Here is a 21,988-nt window from a genome sequence, read left to right on the forward strand (position 1 = left end):
CATAAAAATTGTACCCCATCGGTATCTCGGTGCCCACTGAAGTCATTAATCTCAATTCCATTTTCCTCAACAGTAATGCCCGATCGCCTCCTCTTTCATTTTTCTTTATAGGTTTAATTCCAAAGTATTGAAAGTTCTTGTTCTCTCCTTGATGTTCCTCCTAAAAATGTTTTGCAATTGGGTATGAGTAATCCCAATTTTTAATGGCCCGAAGATGTTGCAGAATTCTCACTTTGACTTTGTTTACAGTACTTGCCACATATTGTTTTTTTCAGGGGCACACCAGCACATAGATTACAAAGTCTGTATAACAGGTGATATGCTCTCTTATCTCATCAGTTTTTCCAATTTGCAGTTTGTATTTTTTTCGGTTGGCTCGTGTTCACATGCTTTGCATTTGGCACATTTCCAAAAGCCTGGTTGACTGAGCCAATTTGTCTTGTTTTCTGTTCTAGGAGAAAAGTGGCTTTTAGTTAGGATATCTCCCAAATAGGCAGTCTTTCTGTAAATTATATGTGGATAATACATCAGGTTCTCATTCAATGATTTATCCAGTTGCAATATGTTCCATTGCCTCTGGATTATTTGTTTAACTCTTTGTTTTGTTTATTATAATCCATAATTAATCTAGTTTTCTCTTCTTTGTGTTCCACACTAGCTTTCTTTGTTACCAGTAGCTCGCTCCTGGGTTTCAATGACGATTATCTCATGGCTTCTTCTATTACCGCCAATTAGTATCTCCTCAAAATGAATCTGTTCTTCATTTCCATTTTTTTATCTCTGAAATCTTCATCTTCTGAGCAATTTCTTCTTGCTCTCAGCCTTTCGCTGTAGGGGATACTCCATCTCAATTTCTCAGGATGTGCCCTGTTTCCATGTAGGATGCTGTTACATGATGTTTTTCTCCTCTGTAATTTTGTTCAAAGTGCATATCTCTTTTCATGGCTTCAATGTCTAAAAATGTAATTTGTTCCATACTAATGGTATGGGTAAAAGATAGGTTTACATAATGTTCATTTAATGATGAGATAAATCACTCCAAAGTTTCTCTTTGTCCAAATGGTTTCTGTTTCCCAGTAACCCATGAGGAGGTTTGCATATGTAGGCGCGAATGACGTCCCCATTGCGGTACCCTATTGTTGTAAGTACTGGCTGCCATTGAACATAAAAACGTGTGAGACAGTACTGTAAGATCTCAATCAACAGTTCTATATGCTCAAGATGATGTGTTGGTAGTACAAAAAACGACATCATCAATAAAAAATGTAGTCATGAGTGATACTGGTGGTAGAAGTCAAAAAGGGTGTACAGAGTTCCCCACAAAGGGTTGAGTAAATTGAGGGAATGACTCTCTCTCTCTAGAATGTGTTGTGTAATAGGGAATAAGCTAATCCCTTGACGGAATTAAGGATGCCTCACACAATTCAAAGGTTGGACGACTGTTGCCATCCCACCCGATGATTGTATCGTGTCATCATTGGCCTCCAGCTCCAACGGCAGGCTGGCGGTGCAATGCCTGTCGGGTAGAGCACTGAGTGCTACTCTTTAGTGGAGTTCTTTTATTCCTCAGCCAATAGATGCATGTGTGTGAGGGGCCAAAAAAGGAGTGCAATAGTGAGCGTGAGTGAAAAGTTAAAAAAGGTCAGTAGAGTCCATTAAGAAACCTTTAATGATATGGCTCACTGCCTCGTTTAAAAGTGGTGAAGGGAGGGGTACCGAGGCACAAAGAGTAAGGTGATTTGGCCTCGTTCAACCCTCGCCTATGGTGCGGTCAACATGTTTCATGCCACTTGGGCAATTCTTCAGGACCTAAATGCTCATCAACTTGCAGGGATTTTCAACCTTTAGCAAAAATTAGATATACAACCAGCAGGGTATCGCAGGATGGAGTCCTACGTGATTTCCCGCCATAGGTGTGGGGAAAGAAGGAGAGAAGGGCACAATCAATCTTGTGCCTAGCAACTGGAAATTTATACACGTAGAGTCATCATGCAAAATAAGGTATGGTACATTGACCCCTACCAAAACGAAGTGAAGGTGCAAGACAGAGAGAACTTACAAAATAAAGTAAGCGGGGAGGTCAGAGCAGTGGGGCAGGGTGAGGGGAGATTTCGATGGACGATGACAAGGGAAAATGAAATAATTAATTTTTCCTCGTCATCGTCCGTCCAGATCATTCTACTGCATACACGTGGCATCCATATGCATGTAATCAAAAAGAAATATAATTTTCTTAGAACAGTATACATGCTTCCTAGCCAGCAGGTACGCTTAGAAAAGGCACATAAATTGTTTTTCTTTTTTTAGTACATTAGTATATCCTTTGTAGCCCATAAAAATAGGATACTTACTTTTGAAAAAAAGGCTTGAATAACTGAATTACTGAAACAAAGTCTTAGATTAAATAAGCAGGTGTAAGAAAAATAAAAAAGATTAACTAGCTGAAAGAAAAAAAAGAGTACGCTAAGAAATATCTGGACCACTAGCTAGGGCACTTAATTGTTTTTGAAGGTGGATGTTCACCATGTAATCAGACAAATTGCAGTTGCTTACATTGGCTGAAGTGGGCTGACATATTGCATTTTGTGTGTGGAGGTGTTTAGGGGCCAAAATGTGATTGACAGCTAAACAGATCAATAAATGAAAAGAGCCAATAGTGTAAGTGCTTTTTATTTTGAAATTTATGAATTAATTAGGCTAGCAAAATAGCTGAAGCTGCCTGTAGGCAAGGTGAAAAAAAGAAAGTATTATATCACACAAGAGGATAGATAAAGGGCATTGGTGGGCTAATGCCTGCCCTTACTCACTAATCAAAACACAAAGATAGTATGACACCCCAGCGCTAAACCCCAGTTTGTTATTAAGCGAAACATGAAAAAGGGATGTGTTGACATCCCTACTACTGCTACCATTTTCACTCCCAGTTTACTGGTAATTCCAAGATTTAGACAAAGATGTCTCTCTCGCGTTCTATGACATGCTTCATCAACCCCTGGTAAGGTGGTACTACCAGGGCAGATTCAACCTCAGGCTGGGACTAACCTGAGGGAGTTCTTAGATATTTCATATCTTTTCTGAATAATACCAAGATCCAGTTGAGTGGTTAAAAACCGCTTAGGATAGACCACAAAAGTGTCCTTTATTCAGGTGGTATCCTAGGTATACTGAAAAATTACCAAAGGAGTAACTACTGGAGGCATATATGGGTATAATGACCAAAATGTCCGGATCTGATCCGAAGCGGCCGCTCCCCCCACGCTCCCTCACTGGCCATTGACTCGACCACGCTGGTGTCTGGTATCGTGTGAATTTCAGCCTATTTAGCGCTCCTCACCAGATTATAGCGCCGAGCATCGCGCTGCAGTCACCCTTAATAGCGCGAGTTTGCTGTTGTCTGTAATTGCTGCATTTGGCTATTGTACATTGTGCGCTGGGTCTCTGAATGCTTGTCTGTAATTGCTGCATTTGGCTATTGTACATTGTGCGCTGGGTCTCTGAATGCTTAATTTCTAAGCTATCTGTACTACTTTGATAATATTTCCCTGCTGTTGCTCGGACCCTTAATCCTCCTGCCCCCCCGTTTCTTGACTTTCTATCCCGCCCTCAATTTCCCTGTTGTTCATTCCCCTGGCCCACCTACCCTCCTCGCTACCGCCTCCCAGCTGCCCCTCCCACGCTCCGCCCCCCCTCTCTCCATTTATGACCAATGACCCAACGTGCAGCATCCACGCGCTGCGGCCGCGCCGAAGGTGCGCCAAAGGTAAGCCCGTCTACGCCCATCCGCGCCAAGCCCGCGCCCAGCGCCAGACCCCCTTGCCCCCGTCCCAACCACCCCACCCACATTACATACGCCGCCTCCACCCTCCTAGCCCTTAACCCCGGCCGACCCTCCGACTGCGCTCAAGCCGCCCCCGGACACACCCATGGACCCTTCACGTGCAACTCCTGCAAGTTTGACAGCACCAAGACCAACTCCACATCCACTAACACCAAATAGAGACCTAACACCAACCACCTAAAATGCATCCTGCTCAACACCCGCTCGGTCCACAAACACGCCATCTACCTCTGGAATTTACTAGACACCATCTCTCCGGATGTCGCCTTCCTAACAGAAACATGGATGAACGCCTCCTCAGCCCCAGACATCACAATTGCCATCCCGGAAGGCTACAAGATCATCCGAAAAGACCGCAACAAGCAAACAGGAGGAGGCATCGCTATTGTCCACAAGAATTCCATCCGCATTTCAACCAGCTCAGACGTCAACCTCGCTAGCGCCGAGCACCTTCACTTCCAGATCCACACCGACCCCAAGACCACACTCAGAGGCTACCCTCCTCTACAGGCCACCAGGATCCCGAGCACAATTCAGTGAAGACATCACTGACTTTATCACCCCACACGCCCTCCCCTCCGAGGATTACATTCTATTGGGAGACCTTAATTTTCACCTGGAAAAGAGCAACAACAGCAACGCCACCACCCTTCTGGACAATCTCGCCAACCTCGGACTCAAACAACTTGTTAATACCCCCACTCACCTCGCATGTCACACACTCGACCCTATCTTCACCTCCAGCAAACATATCTCCTTCAGTCACACCACAGCTCTCCATTGGACGGACCACAGCTGTGTTCACTTTATCTACAAAAAGACCACAACCCACAAACATCCTCAACCTACTCTGCGAAGAAACTGGAACAAAATCACCATCAACCAGATCTCCTCATCGCTTCTTCAAAACCCCCCTGCCCACTCATCGAACGCCAACCAAGCAGCCATTAACCTCACTCAATGGCTAACCAACAGCGCCGACAACCTAGCACCCCTGAAAAAACGTCAAATCAAACTAGGCAGCAAAAATGCCCCCTGGTTCAACGATGATCTTAAGAAATCCAATAAACTCTGTCGCTCCCTTGAGAAGGCCTGGAAAAAAGACCCAAACACCAGCACCAGAGACGCCATCAAAAACGCCACCCGCATACACCACCAACTGATCCGAACTGCCAAGAAAGCCGCTTTCAAAGACCGACTTGACAACAACGCCCACAACAGCAAGGAATTATTCGACATCGTCAAAGAATTCACCAACCCCACTGCCAACTCCAACGACATCACTCCTTCTCAAGACCTCTGCGACTCCCTAGCTTCGTTCTTCCACGACAAAATCGCAGACTTCCACAACAGCTTCGACAACCAACCCGGAGACCAACCCACCCAACCTTCTGCCACACCTTCACCCCCCTTGAACATCCTTAATGACTGTAACCCAATCTCCACGGATGATACCATCCGCCTGATGAACTCCATCCACTCAGGATCCCCCACAGACCCATGCCCTCACCACATCTTCAACAAAGCAGATTCCATCATCGCACCCTACCTCCGAGATGTCATCAAATGCTCCCTCACCTCCGCCACCTTCCCAGATAGCTGGAAACACGCCGAACTCAGCGCCCTTCTGAAAAAACCCACAGCTGACCCCACCGAACTCAAAAACTACCGCCCCATATCACTCCTTCCTTTCCCGGCCAAAGTCATCGAGAAAGCTGTCAACAACCAGCTCGCCGCCTTCCTCGAAACCAACAAATCCCTCGACTCCTCACAGTGTGGCTTCCGAGCCAAACACAGCACTGAGACCGCACTCATCGCAGCAACAGACGACATTCGAACTCTACTGGACAATGGTGACACCGTCGCCCTCATCCTCCTCGACCTCTCCGCAGCCTTCGACACAGTCTGTCATAGCACCCTGTTACAACGCCTCAGAAACATCGGAATTCAAGGAATAGCACTGGATTGGATCACCTCGTTCCTTGCCGGAAGAACTCAGAGAGTCCGCCTCCCACCATTCAAATCAGAAGCCACTGAAGTCATTTGCGGCGTGCCACAAGGATCTTCACTCAGCCCCACCCTCTTCAACGTATACATGAGCCCCCTCGCGGCCATCGCACGTCAACACAACCTCAACATCATCTCCTACGCTGATGACACTCAACTGATCCTCTCACTCACCAAAGACCCTAACACCGCCAAAACCAACCTACATAAAGGAATAAGAGAAGTAGCCGAGTGGATGAAGCACAGCCGTCTGAAACTGAATTCAGACAAAACAGAAGTCCTTATCTTAGGTACCTCCCCCTCCACCTGGGATGACTCGTGGTGGCCAGAATCCCTTGGAAAAGCACCCATCCCAACAGACCACGCACGAAACCTGGGCGTCATTCTCGATTCCTCACTCTCGATGACCAGACAAGTCAACGCAGTTTCATCATCTTGCTTCAATATTCTTCGCATGCTCAAAAAAACATTTAGCTGGATCCCCACTGAAACTAGAAAAACGGTCACCCACGCACTGGTTACAAGCCGCCTGGACTACGGAAACACCCTATACGCCGGTACCACCGCAAAACTTCAGAAAGAACTCCAACGCATCCAGAACGCATCAGCCAGACTCATTCTAGACATTCCGCGTAAAGATCACATTTATGGTCACCTGAAAAACCTCCACTGGCTTTCCATCAATAAGAGGATAGCATTCCGCCTTCTAACCCACGCACCCAAAGCACTTTACGAACTTGGACCCGAATGCCTCAACACACGACTTTCCTTCTACACCCCCTCCCGCCAGCTACGCTCCTCCCACCAAGCACTTGCTGCTGTACCTCGCATCAACAAAACCACCATGGGAGGAAGATTCTTCTCCTACCTGGCGGCTAAAACCTGGAACTCACTTCCCACTCACCTTCGCCTCACCCAGAACCACCTAGCATTCAGAAAACAACTTAAAACCTGGATATTCGACAAGTAACTCCCCACCCTTCTCCAAGCGCCTTGAGACCCTCTGGGTATGTAGCGCGCTATATATATCACTAAATTGAATTGACTGTATACGAGTAAAGATTAATGCCAACATGTTTCTGCCTCCCGTTGGCCTATTCGCCTATGGCAGTCATCAGGGCTGTATCTATGAGTCCCTATACTGCAAGTAGTCGGAGCAGAGTACCCAAAGAGCAAAAATATTTGCAGAAGACCTACCTCTCAATTATGATCTTTCAGTTAGGAATAACCTAAGAATACACAGGATAAAGAAAGATAGCAGTAAGACATCCTTAATATGCTAATAAACGGGGGGAAAGAATGACTGAATTCCTTTTACTTTGTTATGAAATACCAGCATTTGTAAAGCGCACAGCTACCTCCGGAGAGGTGTCCCGGTGCTGGGGGTTCTCGAGAAGATTAAGCAAGCTATTGCCCAGAGTCACATGGTGCTGGGCTAACCTGCCGCCGGAGCCGGGGATCGAACTGGGAACTCTGTGGTCCGGAGTCAGGCACCCTGGCCGCTGCGTCACACACTTCTCAGTTGTTATATGCTCTGGGGAGCCCATTGTTTGTATACCCAGAGGTAAACTGTGATTAAAAGCCTTAGAAATATAGATCGCTAATCCAAACGTGATCAGGTGATTGTAAAAGCATCATTTGGCACAACATGCATAAGTGCCACAGCAATACGTGAAGAGACACAGGGTTATTTTTACCTAGTTCTGTTGCGCTAATTGCTGCATGGTCTTTCCGGGGTGGGTCTCTCCTGTAGTCACACTCTAGTAGTAGGGTTACATGTATCATGTGCATTTAGTAGTGATAAAGCATGAAACAAAACATACTGAGATCATGTCACTAGTTTTGAACCAACACTTTTCTACAGTGAGAAAAAGAGCCTTTAGCACCATTGTAAAATTTTTATCTCACTCTGTAATTACGTTTTTTCCACTTACTTAGTCAAGTTAGAGAATCCACATTGATCCTACTGAGCCCCTGCGAACAGTCGACTGGGTGAAAATCCCTGTCAGGAATTGCTTAATTATGAACCGCCCGCACAAGGGAGTGTTCCATTTTGCTAATGACCCACACCTGTTGTACATGTCAGAGGACGGGAGAAGCCTGAACTAAACTGTGGGGTGGTGTGAGGAGTTCCTCAATCCCAGTTGCAGGAAGTCCATAATGCCACTCTCAGATGCAGAATCGCTCCCATTCCTGTATTCAATTCAAATTCAAATTTAGCTTTATTCGATTTGTTTGGTAAAATCATAAAAGCATACAAGTACATTTTATACAACAAGTTTAAAAAGTTATCCCCAACGAAACATTTATGAGACTCTAAAAAAAAAAACAGTTTTCCAAAAAAGTCATAAAAGTCAATGATGAAATTACGGCAGTTGACCTCATGTAAAAACGTATGAAAAAGTTAAAACATGTAAGGGTTACATCATGGAATTTCTATATTTCATCACTGACATTAAAAAACGAGAAACGACAAAGATAGCGTACACCTCATCTAACAAAAGTAATTTATCGTAAGCGTCTTTACATGTTCTTATGCCCCAGTGTTTTAGGAGAGGTAATAGGTACAATTTCCTTGGGGCAGAATACAGATTGCAAAAGAACATAATATGAATGTTACTTTGTGATGAGTGATCATCGCATGGGCAAATTAGGTTCGAGGCAGTCCAGTCATTTTGTTTTGGGAGAGTGACCATACGGAAAAAGGTGCCTAGGCGCAGCCTGGTGAGAAGCATACGAGGATAAGGTGCAGTTTCGGTCCTGAGGTACAATTGCAAACCTTCAGTGGGAGTAATTCTTTGGTAGCTCAAGGTGGTATTTTTGAGTTTCTCTGCATCCCATCTAACGCCTTCCAGGTGGGTAATTAAAAGTTTTTTAAGAGACGACCTAGACAGGTTTTCTAGGGACTCTGGGTCATCATAGTATTCAGGACAACCAATCTTGGCGAACATCAACCGGACATGTCGCAGCCATTTTATTTTGGATGCTGCATCCAAATTCATGCAATCCGTGATGAGTTCTCTGTTAAGTTGGCATTCCCTGGTAGTCCAAATTTTGTGCCAGAGCAAACACGGTGACAGCTTTATAGAGTCGCTAAGGTATTTGAGGCCAATCTCAATGTGAGTGATAAAAGTTGAAGTAGATTTGCTCACCCCCAATAAGTAACGAGTAAAAAGATTATCACAAATTTGGAGTGAGGACACATCTTCAAAGCCCCATAGGCCTGCTCCATAAGTGACTGTCGCTACACACTTTGCTTGGTAAATCTGTATCATCTCAGCAGTCGGTTTGCCCCCAATTTTCGCTGCAAAAGTTCTCAGGGCACCAATAGCACGGGTAAAGGCAAGCCTCCTAGCCGATACTGCATGTTTCCAGGCTCCTTTTCTCTCAAAGACAACACCCAGATAACAAAAAGTGTCTGTGGTCTCAATTCTTTGCTCGTCAAGGTATATCGAACATTGTGGCCTTTTGCTCTTTTGGGTGCACGGCATGGAGAAAGTTTTTGAGGTGTTCACTTTCAAATTTCTTTTCCCCATGTAGGACGAGAATTCTCTGACCGCTCTCTGCAACCCTACCCTAGTCCTAGACATAATGGCCGCATCATCGGCGTATAATAGGATGGGTACAGGCCTACCATTGACAGCTGGATAGTCATTCTGGAAATTTGTTAGATGGTCTACAACAGAATTAATATAAAAAGTAAATAGAAGGGGCGCGAGTATACAACCTTGCCTAACCCCTCTATTTATGGGAAATTTCTGTGTGCATTGGCCCTGAGTCCCGAACCTCACCCTGGCACCAGCATCTCTATAAAGTTCTTTGATAAATACCACTATGGTGGGATCCACCCCAATGAGCTCCAATGTTGACCAGAGCTGCAGATGATCGACACAATCAAATGCTGAGCTAAGGTCAACAAATGTAACAAAAAGATCCCCTTTTTTGGCCTCGATATATTTGGACATTAATAAGGACAGATTTAAACATTGCTCCTGGGTACCCAGTCCCTTTCGAAATCCATATTGGAGTTCCGAAATAACCTTATTTTCTGTCTCCCAGTGCTGAATCCTCTTTAGGACGATCCTTCCTGCTATTTTCATGAGGCCGTCTAGTAAAGATATGGGACGGTAGCAAGCCGGATCGTCCCTGTTTCCCTTTTTGAAGATGGGGACCACAATGGCATCTGACCAGGTCTTAATTAAGCCGCATTTGTTTCCCATATTCAAAACGTTCGTTAATAACGGAGCCCAAAATTCCAAGTTTGTTTTATAGGCGTCCACTGGTGTGTGATCCGGACCAGGAGCTTTCCCTGAAGGACTTTCCTTGATTGCATTTTCGACTTCTAGGGTGGTAAAGACCAAGTCAATTGGATACGGCGAAACTGGGGGATCGCTTGGCTGATGATCTCGCATGAAATTGTTCGAGGATGAAAGTGCCTTTTGTTGATTCATGTTGTTCCCCTGTCTGTTGGAGTAGAGTTTCCCGTAGTGTTCAACCCATAGCTCTGCTGTAATTGCTACATCTATGCAATTATCAGTATGTTTTGCGTTGTATACTGATCTTATCACTTTCCAGAAAAGGTTGGTGTCCTTATTCCTGGCAGCTTCTCCCAGTGCTTCCCAGGCCTCCTTTTTCATGGTTGCTTTCCGGAGGTTAATTTCTCTCTTGTACTCTCGTCTAGCCTCAGAGATTTGGGCCCTGTTTTTCGGGGTGGCGTTTAAAACTTTCTTCAAGTTCTTTAAGGCAGCTGTGCACCTAGAATCAAACCACCCGGATGCACGTTTCCCCTTCTTTTTGTTGCTCTTAGTTAAAACGCCTTTTATGTACTCCTGTATGTTGGCGAAAGCTGCCATAATCGCCTTAGGTTCCACATCTTCTTCTAAGCAGACAGATATGTCTGCAAAGCAGGACGATATTAAATTGTGGAAGAAGATTGTGGGGTTCAATTTCTCCCACTTAAGCACGTAGCCGTTTATCTTTGTTAAGGTGACCTCCAATGGATACAGTGGGCCGCTAGATTCCTTTGGTTTCTCCACTGGGAGCCTAACCCCAAAGGTAATAGGGTAATGGTCACTCATTGGATCATCCCCTATCTCCCAAGAGGTTATAAAGTCGGGCGGAGTGGGGGATATCAGTGCAAAGTCAATTGTGGTTTCACAACCTCTTCCATTGTATGTTGGGGCAAAGGGAACTGGGGGAGAGCATGCCTGATTAACGAAGGTGAGGTCAAAAGTGAACATAATACTGTTAAGTAGAGACCCCAGCTTGGTGTGTGAGAAGTGAAAGGGACGTCCTCCTCACGATCTGCAAGGCCGCACAAACCTAACTCAGAAAGTGGGCAGACTGCACAATTAAAGTCTCCCACCCAAATAACTGTATGGTCTCCCGCGTTTTGATCCCTCACTTTATGGATACGGTTTAACATTTTATTTAAAATGGATTCCATTTCATTTAGTGGCATATTGTTATAGAAGTTCACCAGTATGACCTTTTGTGTGGTGCCCCATTTAAACGAAAGGATTTGAAAATATTGGTCAGAGTGGAAATTATACACTTTTATATCCCCCACATTCGAGACGTATATACACAGACCCCCTTTATTGCGGCCCTGGGTGGCAGGAGCAGCGGGTGTATGGAATGTTCGATACCCCATGATATGCCTTTCTTCTACCAGCCAAGTTTCTTGTAGGCAAAGTATGCCATGCTTCTGGACGGTCTCCAACCAGGGTGTATGCTTGATCTTATTGCCCAGACCAGCTACATTCCAGGATAATAATGAGTGTTTCGGTTCGCTATCTACCTGATGTGTATGGCCCTCACTCTCTATTACCTCTACCTGATCTTGGCGATGTGCCCTGTCTAGGTGTTGTATGGCTCGCACAGGGAGCGGGTGCTGGGCAGAGGAAGGTGGAACCACCATCAAATGGGTCGAGTTTTTAACAATGGGTGGCGATGTATTGCTATTACTGGCAATCATTGCGTGGTTTTGATCACTTGATCGGGGTGTTTGATCGACTGTTCCCAGTCAATCCACCTGATCTAAGCATCCAAACCTATTCATGGTGGGTGCACCTTCCCACCCATTATTGATGGGTTGCCATCCCTGCCCCTGACCCTTCCATCTGTGGTTATGGATTGTGGTCCAAGCCCCAGGATGCTCTGCTAGCTGTTTGAGGGTAGAAAAAGGTTAGGGGTTTGGTGACAATGGTTTGTTCGGTCACATATGGGTCCCATGTGGTGATGAGATGGGCTGTATGAGGGTCTGCGAATGACACCACGATACAGTCTCCTGGTATCGATTTGTAGGTACGGCCCACCCAAGGGACTCTCCTGACCATTAGTACCCTACTCCTGTTGGTGTGAGGAATCTGCCTATTGGTATTTAACCAGTGGATCACTTTATTTTTCAAGGACCACTGGGTTTCCACAATATCAGGGGCAAGCGGAGGTACCCCTGCCAAGATAACCACGTAGGGCCCAGCCTCAGGGGGGAGATCAATGTAGCCTCCGCGAAAGTTCTGGTGATTTGGGTATAAATTTAGTGTGCGCTCTAAGAGAGGAGTGATGGGATTATTCGCCTTCTGGTCGGCTCTAGAAGGGGGTTTGGGCTGGAGATGTTTTTTAGGGGGTTTTTCCTCTGTTTTTGGGGGGTTGGCAGCGACATTTACAAGTGTCCTAGGTTTGGGGATCGGAGTAGGTTTGGATAACGAGGGGGGTAAAGGTGCAGGCAGAATCAAGGGGGCGGGAGGAACCTCCTTAGGCGCTGTAGCTGCTTTGGTGCCAATGTTAGAGGCTGGAGCAGCTTGGATACCAGCCTTTCTAGCCAGAGGTGGACTCTCATTAATATGGGGATGTGTTACTTCCAGCTGTTTTAGGCTAAGCGTGGCCAGGGATACTAACGTTTTATCCATTTCAAGTAGATGATTCTCAATACGTGACAGTCTGAGTTCAAAAGGTGTCAATAGTTGTTTTAAAGTGACCCAGACTGTCTGGAGAAAGTCTTCATCATCACCCGCTTTATCCTTGTCCCTCCCTGTCTCGTTTAGCCCTCCCAGTGTTGGGTTATCTACAAGGGTAATAGGATTCTCTACCGCGGGGGCAGTAGTGAGGTTGCTATCACCCCCTATTTGGTGGATAGCTGGGGGTGGTGTTTGTTTAGGATCCCCTGCATTGGGTAGAGGTCTTCTATGGTTGAAAAACTGCTGCCTTGCAACTTTGGCTTTCTTACGAGCATAGGCAGATTTTACATTGTTTTTCTTCTTCAAGGTTTGGCGACCTGGGTTTGTACTTTTTTCTACAGAGAAGGAGGGGACAGTTATAACCGGCAAGATGGTGGAATTTCCCTGCTCGGTAGGTTGGTCACCCTCATTAGGTTGGACGGTCATGGGGGAGAAAATAAATGAGGAGTCTAATGCTGGTGAGGAGGAAGGAGGGGGGGAGTGATGAACGTCAGCGAGAATCAACAAAGGAGGCGGGCGTTCCACCTGTTGGGGAGATGCAGCAGACGCAATATTTCCCAAGGAAGATTTTTTAGAGTTAGCAAATGTTTGGGAAAGCCTGCGTGCAGCATCTAATTCGATTGAAACCCTCTTCTGCATTTTTGTGATTTCCAAATTTGTTTTTACAAGGAAATCGTCCAAGGTGCCTTTAGGCTTGGTTAAACCCAGCGCGGTCTTACTGCGACTCCCCCGGGTACACATGGTGTGTGACAGTTACGAATTCTGTGTGGTACTCACTAGACTCAAAGTCCAGGCACGATAACGGTGGGAAGAACCAAGGGGGGTGGGCCAGGCCAGTCCTCTTAGTCCTCGAACGGCCTCAAACGGTCCCGCCCTTGTCCCGGGCTTCTCCCGGAGCTACCGCGCGCTACCGCGCTGCGGTAATAGCAGTGTCGCTTTATCTGACTGTAGGGGAGGGGGAGGAGCAGACAGGGAGAGCGGCCCAGGTGTTCACAATTGGGTCTGGCAGGCGCTCCTGGGAACCGTAGTCCCTGCGCAGCGCCTGCACTCGCTCGCAGCCCCGCCTGTCACTCGCCTGCTGTTGCTCCCGGTGAGAGTTCTTCCAATGCCGGTAAGGTCACCCCACACGCAGCGGGACCCGCGAAGCGGGTTCCGCAAGAAGTAGGAAGGGATGAGGGCTTCAAGTGCTGTGGTTAAAGGCTCCGACCCAGCTGCTTCAGTGCAAACCAAAGATAGTGTCCCAAATGCTGCCTCCAGCATACGAGTCTTGAACGCTGGGGAGGGGGAGGAGCAGACAGGGAGAGCGGCCCAGGTGTTCACAATTGGGTCTGGCAGGCGCTCCTGGGAACCGTAGTCCCTGCGCAGCGCCTGCACTCGCTCGCAGCTCCGCCTGTCACTCGCCTGCTGTTGCTCCCGGTGAGAGTTCTTCCAACGCCGGTAAGGTCACCCCACACGCAGCGGGACCCGCGAAGCGGGTTCCGCAAGAAGTAGGAAGGGATGAGGGCTTCAAGTGCTGTGGTTAAAGGCTCCGACCCAGCTGCTTCAGTGCAAACCAAAGATAGTGCCATTCCTGTATTGTAAATGGGACGTGTGGGGCAGGTTTTTGTGAGGAGGAGCTGCTTTCAAGCCCTCAGTCCCGGAGGGTGTGTCTACCCTTGGTAGCTGATGTGTGTTTGGGACGCCGCTGGCACGTCTCATGTGGCCTCTGACGCACAATATGGACCTTGCTGGCACGTGACACGTGATGTAATCGCGGGGGTCTTAGTTCATACTCAACAATTGAAACACATGCCCTGGTGTTTACATGGTGGGTCCAGGGACATATAGGCCGTAGGATGCAGTGGAAACGTTAGTTTGTGCAAGCTTCATTTACACCTAAAATAATGTCATACGGAGTTGCCCCCTTCCAGCTCCATAACAACTCTGTCTTATTTGTACCCCAAAGACCAGTGTATCCTCCCTGTTTTTTTTATATGTCTATGAAAACCATGCCCCCCCCCTTCCTGTGAAATGTTGTAGATCTGTAGGAGTGACCGATCTATTGATGTTCTTGGGTAGCAAGTTCCCTCATCTGCACAATGATCCCCATGGGATATCATCATTCAGCCTATTTTTGTCAGTGCATAAGCAGAACACCCGGCGCTGTTCAAATATTAGAAGTGATTTGGTTACATCCGTTTTTCGCTGCTCCAGCTTTTTTATTATGTACCATTCTATATCATTTTCTGTCTGTTGAGCATTTTCACAAATAAATAGTTTTCCTTGTACAGAACATACATATGCACTTTATGGAAAGTGGTTGTCCGTTGGATCACCTCGTGGTATGCCACTGTGTCGTCTGGGGGAGATGTCCGGAGTAATGGTACAGGCCTGGATCTCCCAGTGGATCGAGATCCATAGCAGTGTCATGGGTTATCTGTAGGCACTGGGCCGAACAGTGCCTTATAAGGGTTGCCAGGGCCAAAATGGCGGTCTTTCTCAAAGGAGGAGTGGTGGGATCCCTCTGGTGAGTGCGTAGATAATAGAAGATGTGGAAGTGATCGTAGAGGAGAAGAAAGTGGTACATAGGTGAGAGAGCTGGTGCTGGTTTGTCTCTTGGGATTAGCAGCGGATGGGGGGACTCCAAAGTCAGCAGTTTCTTGAAAGTTAGTTTCCTCTTCCAAAGTGACGTCGCCGGAGTTGTCAGAGAAGCTTCATGGAGAGTTTTTCTCCCCCTTTTGGGGATGGATGAACAGCCACTTGTGCTTTGTATCCAAGTCACAGTCTCTGTAGGATCGGCTGCTTTGAATTGTCAGAGCTGGCTGTTGATGGTATCCTCGAAGCAGATGATGGTTTCGGTGCTGGTGGCGGCCTTGGAGTGGACAGTGTGCCTCAGAATCGAGGGTAGCCTCAAGACTTGTTGGAGCAAGGGTGAGGGGCAATGCTCAGACTGCAGCCTGATGGCTTTCTGGTAGTGGGAGAACTCTATGCCCAACTTCTGAGAGTGGTGCTCTGTCCCTGTGTGAGGCCTCTTGGGAGTCTGTACAGAGGGGCCATCAGTTGTCGATGTGAGGGAGAGGTCTTGTTTTTCTTCCTCCTGGTTTGAGTCGGAGAAAAACACCACTTTTGATCTAGGCAACAGCTGATGGGGTGGAATGGCCAAATGCCTACCGTCCCCGCCTTCTTTGATGTTGAGCTGGGCCTCTTCTCCAAAGATGTCAGGAGATGTCATCAGAGGCCAGCCTCTGAATCTTCTGGTGAGTATCTTCTTTCTCACTGATTCTGAAGTGTCATTTTCAAGTGGGAGGTGAAGAAGGCATGTCACGTAGTGTTGCTGTGGTCAGAGGAGAGGCAAAGGTTGCACACCTCATGTCAATTGGACCACGGATATTTGGAGTGAATAGAGGCAATCTTAGAATGGCGCTCGTTCCATTACTTTAAGTGCTTTCTCTATGGAGACGCTGTCGAAGTTAAGTGGCGTGAGGCCCGGAGAGGGCTAGAAACTCTACAGTTGGTAGTTGATGGTTAAGTCAGTCTCCAGAGGCTGTCGTTGAGAAGAACACAGTTTTTCTCTACGATCGGAATAAAGTTTCACCATACCAGTTCTAGCGGAAGAGTGAAGAATGCAACGTCACTCATAGCCCCAGTAATTTGCATCAAAACCCAATGGCGGCTTTAACTGTACAAGTTTAATAAATAATAATTATTTGCAGCAATCCCTTCAGGCTTTCTTCATGTTTAAAAACTCCCTTAACTGCAGAGGAAAAACAAGTATTTGCAAAAAGTCAACGGTTCGGGCCTCCCTTTTCAATCCCATCTAATATAATATGTTTTTTAAAGCCAGCTACTGCAGGAACAAAAACACCAAAGAAAAAAAGACTACTGATTCAGTGTCCACCTATGATGTAAAATAGAACACCCAGCACAGTTGTGAAGCAGGCACTCCATAGAAGGAAGAATAATACAGAAAACAGTCAATAGTCAATAGCATAAGATGAGAGAGAAATAGTTTTCTAGATGGAAAAAAGCCCACACTAGGTATATTTAAAAAGAGGTGCTGTGATAGCCGACCTGACGAGAGAGATGAAACTGTTTAGGTCTCGCCTAGACAGCACAAGCGCTGTTTCCTAGAGACATGCTGTATCTAGAATATAGGTTTGAACAACCACCCATCTTTTTCATTGGTTCCTCTTACAGTCCTTTGTAAATGCCGGCTTTTGATTGGAGAATACACTTAGTCGTCCCTCCTTTTTGGACTTTTGTAGCCTTCCGTGAGGCCTGCCCAAGTTACTTGTGCTCTTACTCGTTTAATTTACTGTTAGACCTGGCACCACTGACGTGGGTCTCCCTTCCATTTTTCGCTGTTGCCTCAAATGTTTTTGCTGGTTATAGATGCTTTGGGCAGTGTGCCACTGCTATTCAGTTCCACAGTGCAAGTGCTCCCTATTGTAAATTGATGTATGAATTAGGTACACCATGATTGGCTGGTTTGGTTTACTTGTCAGACCCTAGTACAGTGCACTTCATGTGCCCAGGGCTTGTAAATCAAATGCTGCTGGTGGGCTTGCAGTACTGGTTGTGCCACCCACAGAAGCAGCCTGTAAAGTGTGCCTCAGGCCTACCATTGCAAAGCCTGTGTGCAGTCTGGTACTGCTATGCTTGCCAATCCCTAAACCATCCCTTTTCTGCATATTAGTCACCCCTATGGTAGGCCCAAGGGCAGGGAGCATTGTAGGTAAAAGGTAGGACATGTCCTGATGTGTGTGGCATGTCCTGATATTGAATTACAGCCATTGTCGTTTTTTCAGTATTGCAAGGCTACCTTTTTCCCATAGGCCGGAATGAGCAGTTTGATTATAACATCTTATAATCTTAACTGACTCCGGGAACTAGGTAGAAATTCAAGTCTAGTATGCTTGAACTCAGAATGATAAAATACATATTTTAGTGAAGTTGTTTTTTACATTCTGTGTTTGAAAATACAACTTTTAGAAAGTAGGTATTTACTTGCCTAACTATCCAAGCCTGCCTCTGCTAGGCTGTGTATTCCTTGTCTGGAGTTTAAGTCACAGGGGCTGGGGCTGGGGGATTCCAGGAGACAGGGTGAGTCAGCACAGGGCTGACTAGAGTATCTGCTTGTAGAGTGGTGGGAAGAGTTGTATATGGGACCTGAATAGGGATGTGCCTGCCTTCCACAATGCTGTCTCCACCTCCTGTGGTGCGTCTGATGTCCCTGGCCCACACTGTCGAAAGAAAGGAGTCTTGTCAACAAAATGCTTCAGGACTGACAAGAACTGGTTTGGACTAGGTACAGACTCTCTCTGTCTTTAGAGAACAAAGAGAAAGGGAGTATAAATATTGGGGCCCAGACCACAGAACTTTAGATCACTTCTAGGAAACAAGAAGATCCTTTGCTGAGGGGAGGAACCAGAGAGAAACTGGAGGAGGAGACTATCCCTGAGCTGAGTGCTGTTTGGGGGATTGGCCTGCAGTGGTTGCCTGACTGCCAAATAAAGCAGAAAGGACTTTGTGCAACTTTTATCATCTTGTAGATCTCCAAGGAATTCAAAATTGAGCTTGCCTCCTGTTGAAGTCTCAGTGATAAGAGACTTCACCAACCAGCTCTCCTGAAATCCCTGGCTGTGAATCTGAAGTGCCTGATGTTGTACTGGGCCTTCGAAGAGACTGTGTGTCGCAGGGAGCTGGAAGCGCAACTCACCGAAGTGCCTTGCATGGCTGGAGAAGAGTGTCGCCATCGCAGCAGACGCTGTCACATCGCTGGAGAAGCTTGACGCCGCCGCAGCAGTCGCATCTCTGAAAAAGGGTGCCGCCACTGCCGCATCGCATCACCAAAGCGCCTTGCATCGCCGGAGAAGAGTGTGGCCGTCACAGCAGACGCCATTGCATCACCGGAGAAGCATGTCGCAGGGCATGTCAGTGCTCAGAAGATTCACTGAGTCGCCGCACGGCTATCGGGAGTGCAGGCATCGTCCCTTCGTTGTCGTATCAAGAAGACGCCATTTTGTTTCATTGCACAAGATAGTCATCGCATCGCGGCTTTGCAGGTCCTATCGCCACGGAAGCGCAGTAAGAAACCGACGCATCACCTCCCAGCACGGAGAAAAACCAACACCTCCCTGTCCCCTACGCAGCAGTAGGGAACAGACGCATCAACGTTCTTGCGTGTAAGGAACTGACGCCTCACCTTCCCTGCAACTCTTCTGTTTGTATAGCGTTACACATCCTAAGGTACATTGAACGTAAAGTGTCGCATTTACCATCTAAAGAGAACTAAGCTATTTCTACCATTCTAAAGTACAGTATTGTGGATTTTTGTAGTTTGTGGTCTTGTGATAAGTCTATAGAAAAATACTTATTTTTATTAAACAACATATGTGGTACATCAGTAGCGTTGTCACTATATTACTGTATGTGTTCACAAATGCTTTACACACTGCCTCTGAGATAAGCCTGCCTGCTTGTGCCAAGCTACCAAGGGGGTGAGCAGGGTTTATTTTAGGAGTGTACCCCCTTACCTGACTAGACGCAAGGGTCCCTATTTGGTCAAAGGTACCTACCGCTGCCAACTAGAGACCATCAAATCTAACATTTACCATACCTTGTTGACTTTTTGCTTTTGAGCTAACATACACGCTTTTGCATTTCTTTGTTTCGTGCTCATCAGACTGTGTTCCAAGGGTGCCTGTTCCTTGCACTTGCAACTTGGGGCTTGGTATTGTCAAGGAAATAGAGCTTATTAATGGCATTGTTATAGTATTGTTATTCGATTTCGTCTTCATGTAATTTTTTGTTTCTGCTCAAGGAACTATTGGTGGTACGAGAACCCGATAAGACTAGCTCCTTTAAAAGGCTGTGTGCGTAAGATTATACATGTTTAAATGGGGTGAAACCTTTGCAATATTTCCTGGAGAAGCCGGTCAGAAATCATGCTTTCTCAGATGCAGTTGCATCGTTTAATTGATGATCTTTCTTCCGACCTAAGTCCAATGTTAGTGAAGCACCACCCACTGCGGAAAAGAAAATACCAAGGCAGCAACATGTGTGTTCTCTATTCCTGGGCTCAAACTCCATTGCGTTTCACATTGCAAACATTTAATTCTGACTTTTAGGCAGACAACCAGAAACCGCCAGTGCCATGTGCAATATTCCCTATAGACCTAGCTGGATGTAGTGCCCACTCCAAAGGAATGACACGTGCAATGTCGTACTTAGAAGCAAAAGCAAGTAATGCATATCCAATTCTACAATACTGTAAACTAGTACTTACAAAACATTCTATTCTGAATGACAGAATAAGGGTATTTTCAATAATTCTGCTTTATTATGCGGTACAGGAAGATAAATGCATTCTTGTTACACACATTTTTTTTTTCATTGAGCCTAGTTGTATGTATGTTGCGGTTTTCTTTGCTGCACCATTCACTTCTTTGGTGGTCCTCTGCCATGTTTTTTCAAATAACTTGAGCGTGAATTTATCAGCAGTTTAGTCTCCCAATTCTACTTTGGGACGGGATCACCATGGGCATCTTGATGCTGTTGTCATAAGGCAGTTATTTGGGAGCGCGCTCGGTGTACATAAAACCAAACATCTGCTTGTCGCCGCACAGACTAATATATCCTCACAGCACTCTAACAAATATTAACTATCCCCTCCGATGCTACACAATTGCCACCCCCTTTAACAATTCCTTATTTAACTTCAACTTGACAACTTCTGTTAGTGACAGGCCCTTTTGACCTTTCTCCAATGTTTCTTTGCACTGAACCAGCCTGTCTGCCCCAGGACCGAGTATGCCTTTCTTTCATTCCTCCAGTCTCCTCTTACTTTCCGTTGTTCTTTTCCCTGTTACCTCTAAATTCGCCCTTAGTGCCCATCAATGAGCTTAACCCCTATGACTAATACCCCTTTCTCTGACTGCATCTCTTTCCCAGTGCCCAACCTGCTGCTTTAGCCTATTGTCCATGTACCAGGGTGGGTTGGTAGGGTCAGTGGTTCCCTAGAGCAACTGCTCGGTCGCAAATTCACAGCTGTGAATTACCACTCCCAAATCTCCTTGGGTGAAGTGGGCAACACCTTCCAATCCACCCAAGGCCCTCCAAGTCCCTCAGTGGGTGGTGTGCAAGTAAACTTCATGGGAAATAACACAAGTGATGTTACCAATAATGTGAGGTTATGTAATAACCGCCTATCTCATAATTATGGTTCAAGCGGAAAAAATATAACTTTCATCAGAATCTAGACAACCGAAAGTTCCACAATAAAGGCCTAACTATTGATGTTTATGCATTACAGTAAATTACAGTAAATACAGCCTTTTGTTAACTCATTGATATTCAATGGGTTTTGAAGCAATTATTTTGGCACTCTTGCTGTTAGCAGGATGTCAGTTAAATACATTCTAGAGCCATCCTCATATCGGTCAGGAATTGAAATGGAGCAACAACAAAAAAAGAAAATAGATGCATTTCTTTTTTTTTCAGCAATTCCTCAAGCACATCGTCTCCTTCTATAATACGCCATCCGTAGACAGTTGTAGTAGTGATATGACCCATGGATTTGGTGCTTTATGTGTCAAAACATTGAAATTCTCTATTCAAAGATTGGCCACAAAATTTAGTATGGACTTAATTATTCTGACTTACAAGGCAAACTCTATTTATTTATTAATCTAGATAAATTGCTCAAGACTTGGCACACATTACATGCTTATGCCAATTAAATATAATTCACTTTTTTTTACAATAACTTTTTGGTATAATTGCTGAAATATTAATTGATTTGCAATTATGTTTCATCATTTTCAAACATAGGAACAAAATCCAAATAAATGCACTCCACACCATGCCACATAATTCCAATCAGCATAATTGCGCTCAATGTCATGCACTTCCAAGTCAACAATTTAGCTCTACACATTTCCATTCCACACCACATAATTTGACAATAGACCACATAATTCAACTCAACACATACATCCAATTCACATCACACAATTAAACTCAACTACATACCACTCCCCAACACAAAATACCATTTCACATTACACTCCATGACACACAATCCAACTCCACATAATTCCAGTACATTCAATACCACATATTTACTATCCATTACTATCCATATACTTCCACTGCTCACCATACCACATAATCCCACTAAACAAATCCACTCCACACCACACAA

At 45.7% G+C, this 21,988-nt stretch overlaps 1 protein-coding gene across 2 annotated transcripts in view; it reads right to left on the reverse strand.

Annotated features, from left to right (window-relative positions):
- DPY19L1 (dpy-19 like C-mannosyltransferase 1) overlaps positions 1-21,988 on the reverse strand; it is a 477,954-nt gene that overhangs the window by 339,640 nt on the left and 116,326 nt on the right. The window lies entirely within an intron of this gene.

This window comes from Lissotriton vulgaris, chromosome 4_1 (genome assembly GCF_964263255.1).
Source record: "Lissotriton vulgaris chromosome 4_1, aLisVul1.2, whole genome shotgun sequence".
Lineage (NCBI taxonomy): Eukaryota > Metazoa > Chordata > Amphibia > Caudata > Salamandridae > Lissotriton > Lissotriton vulgaris.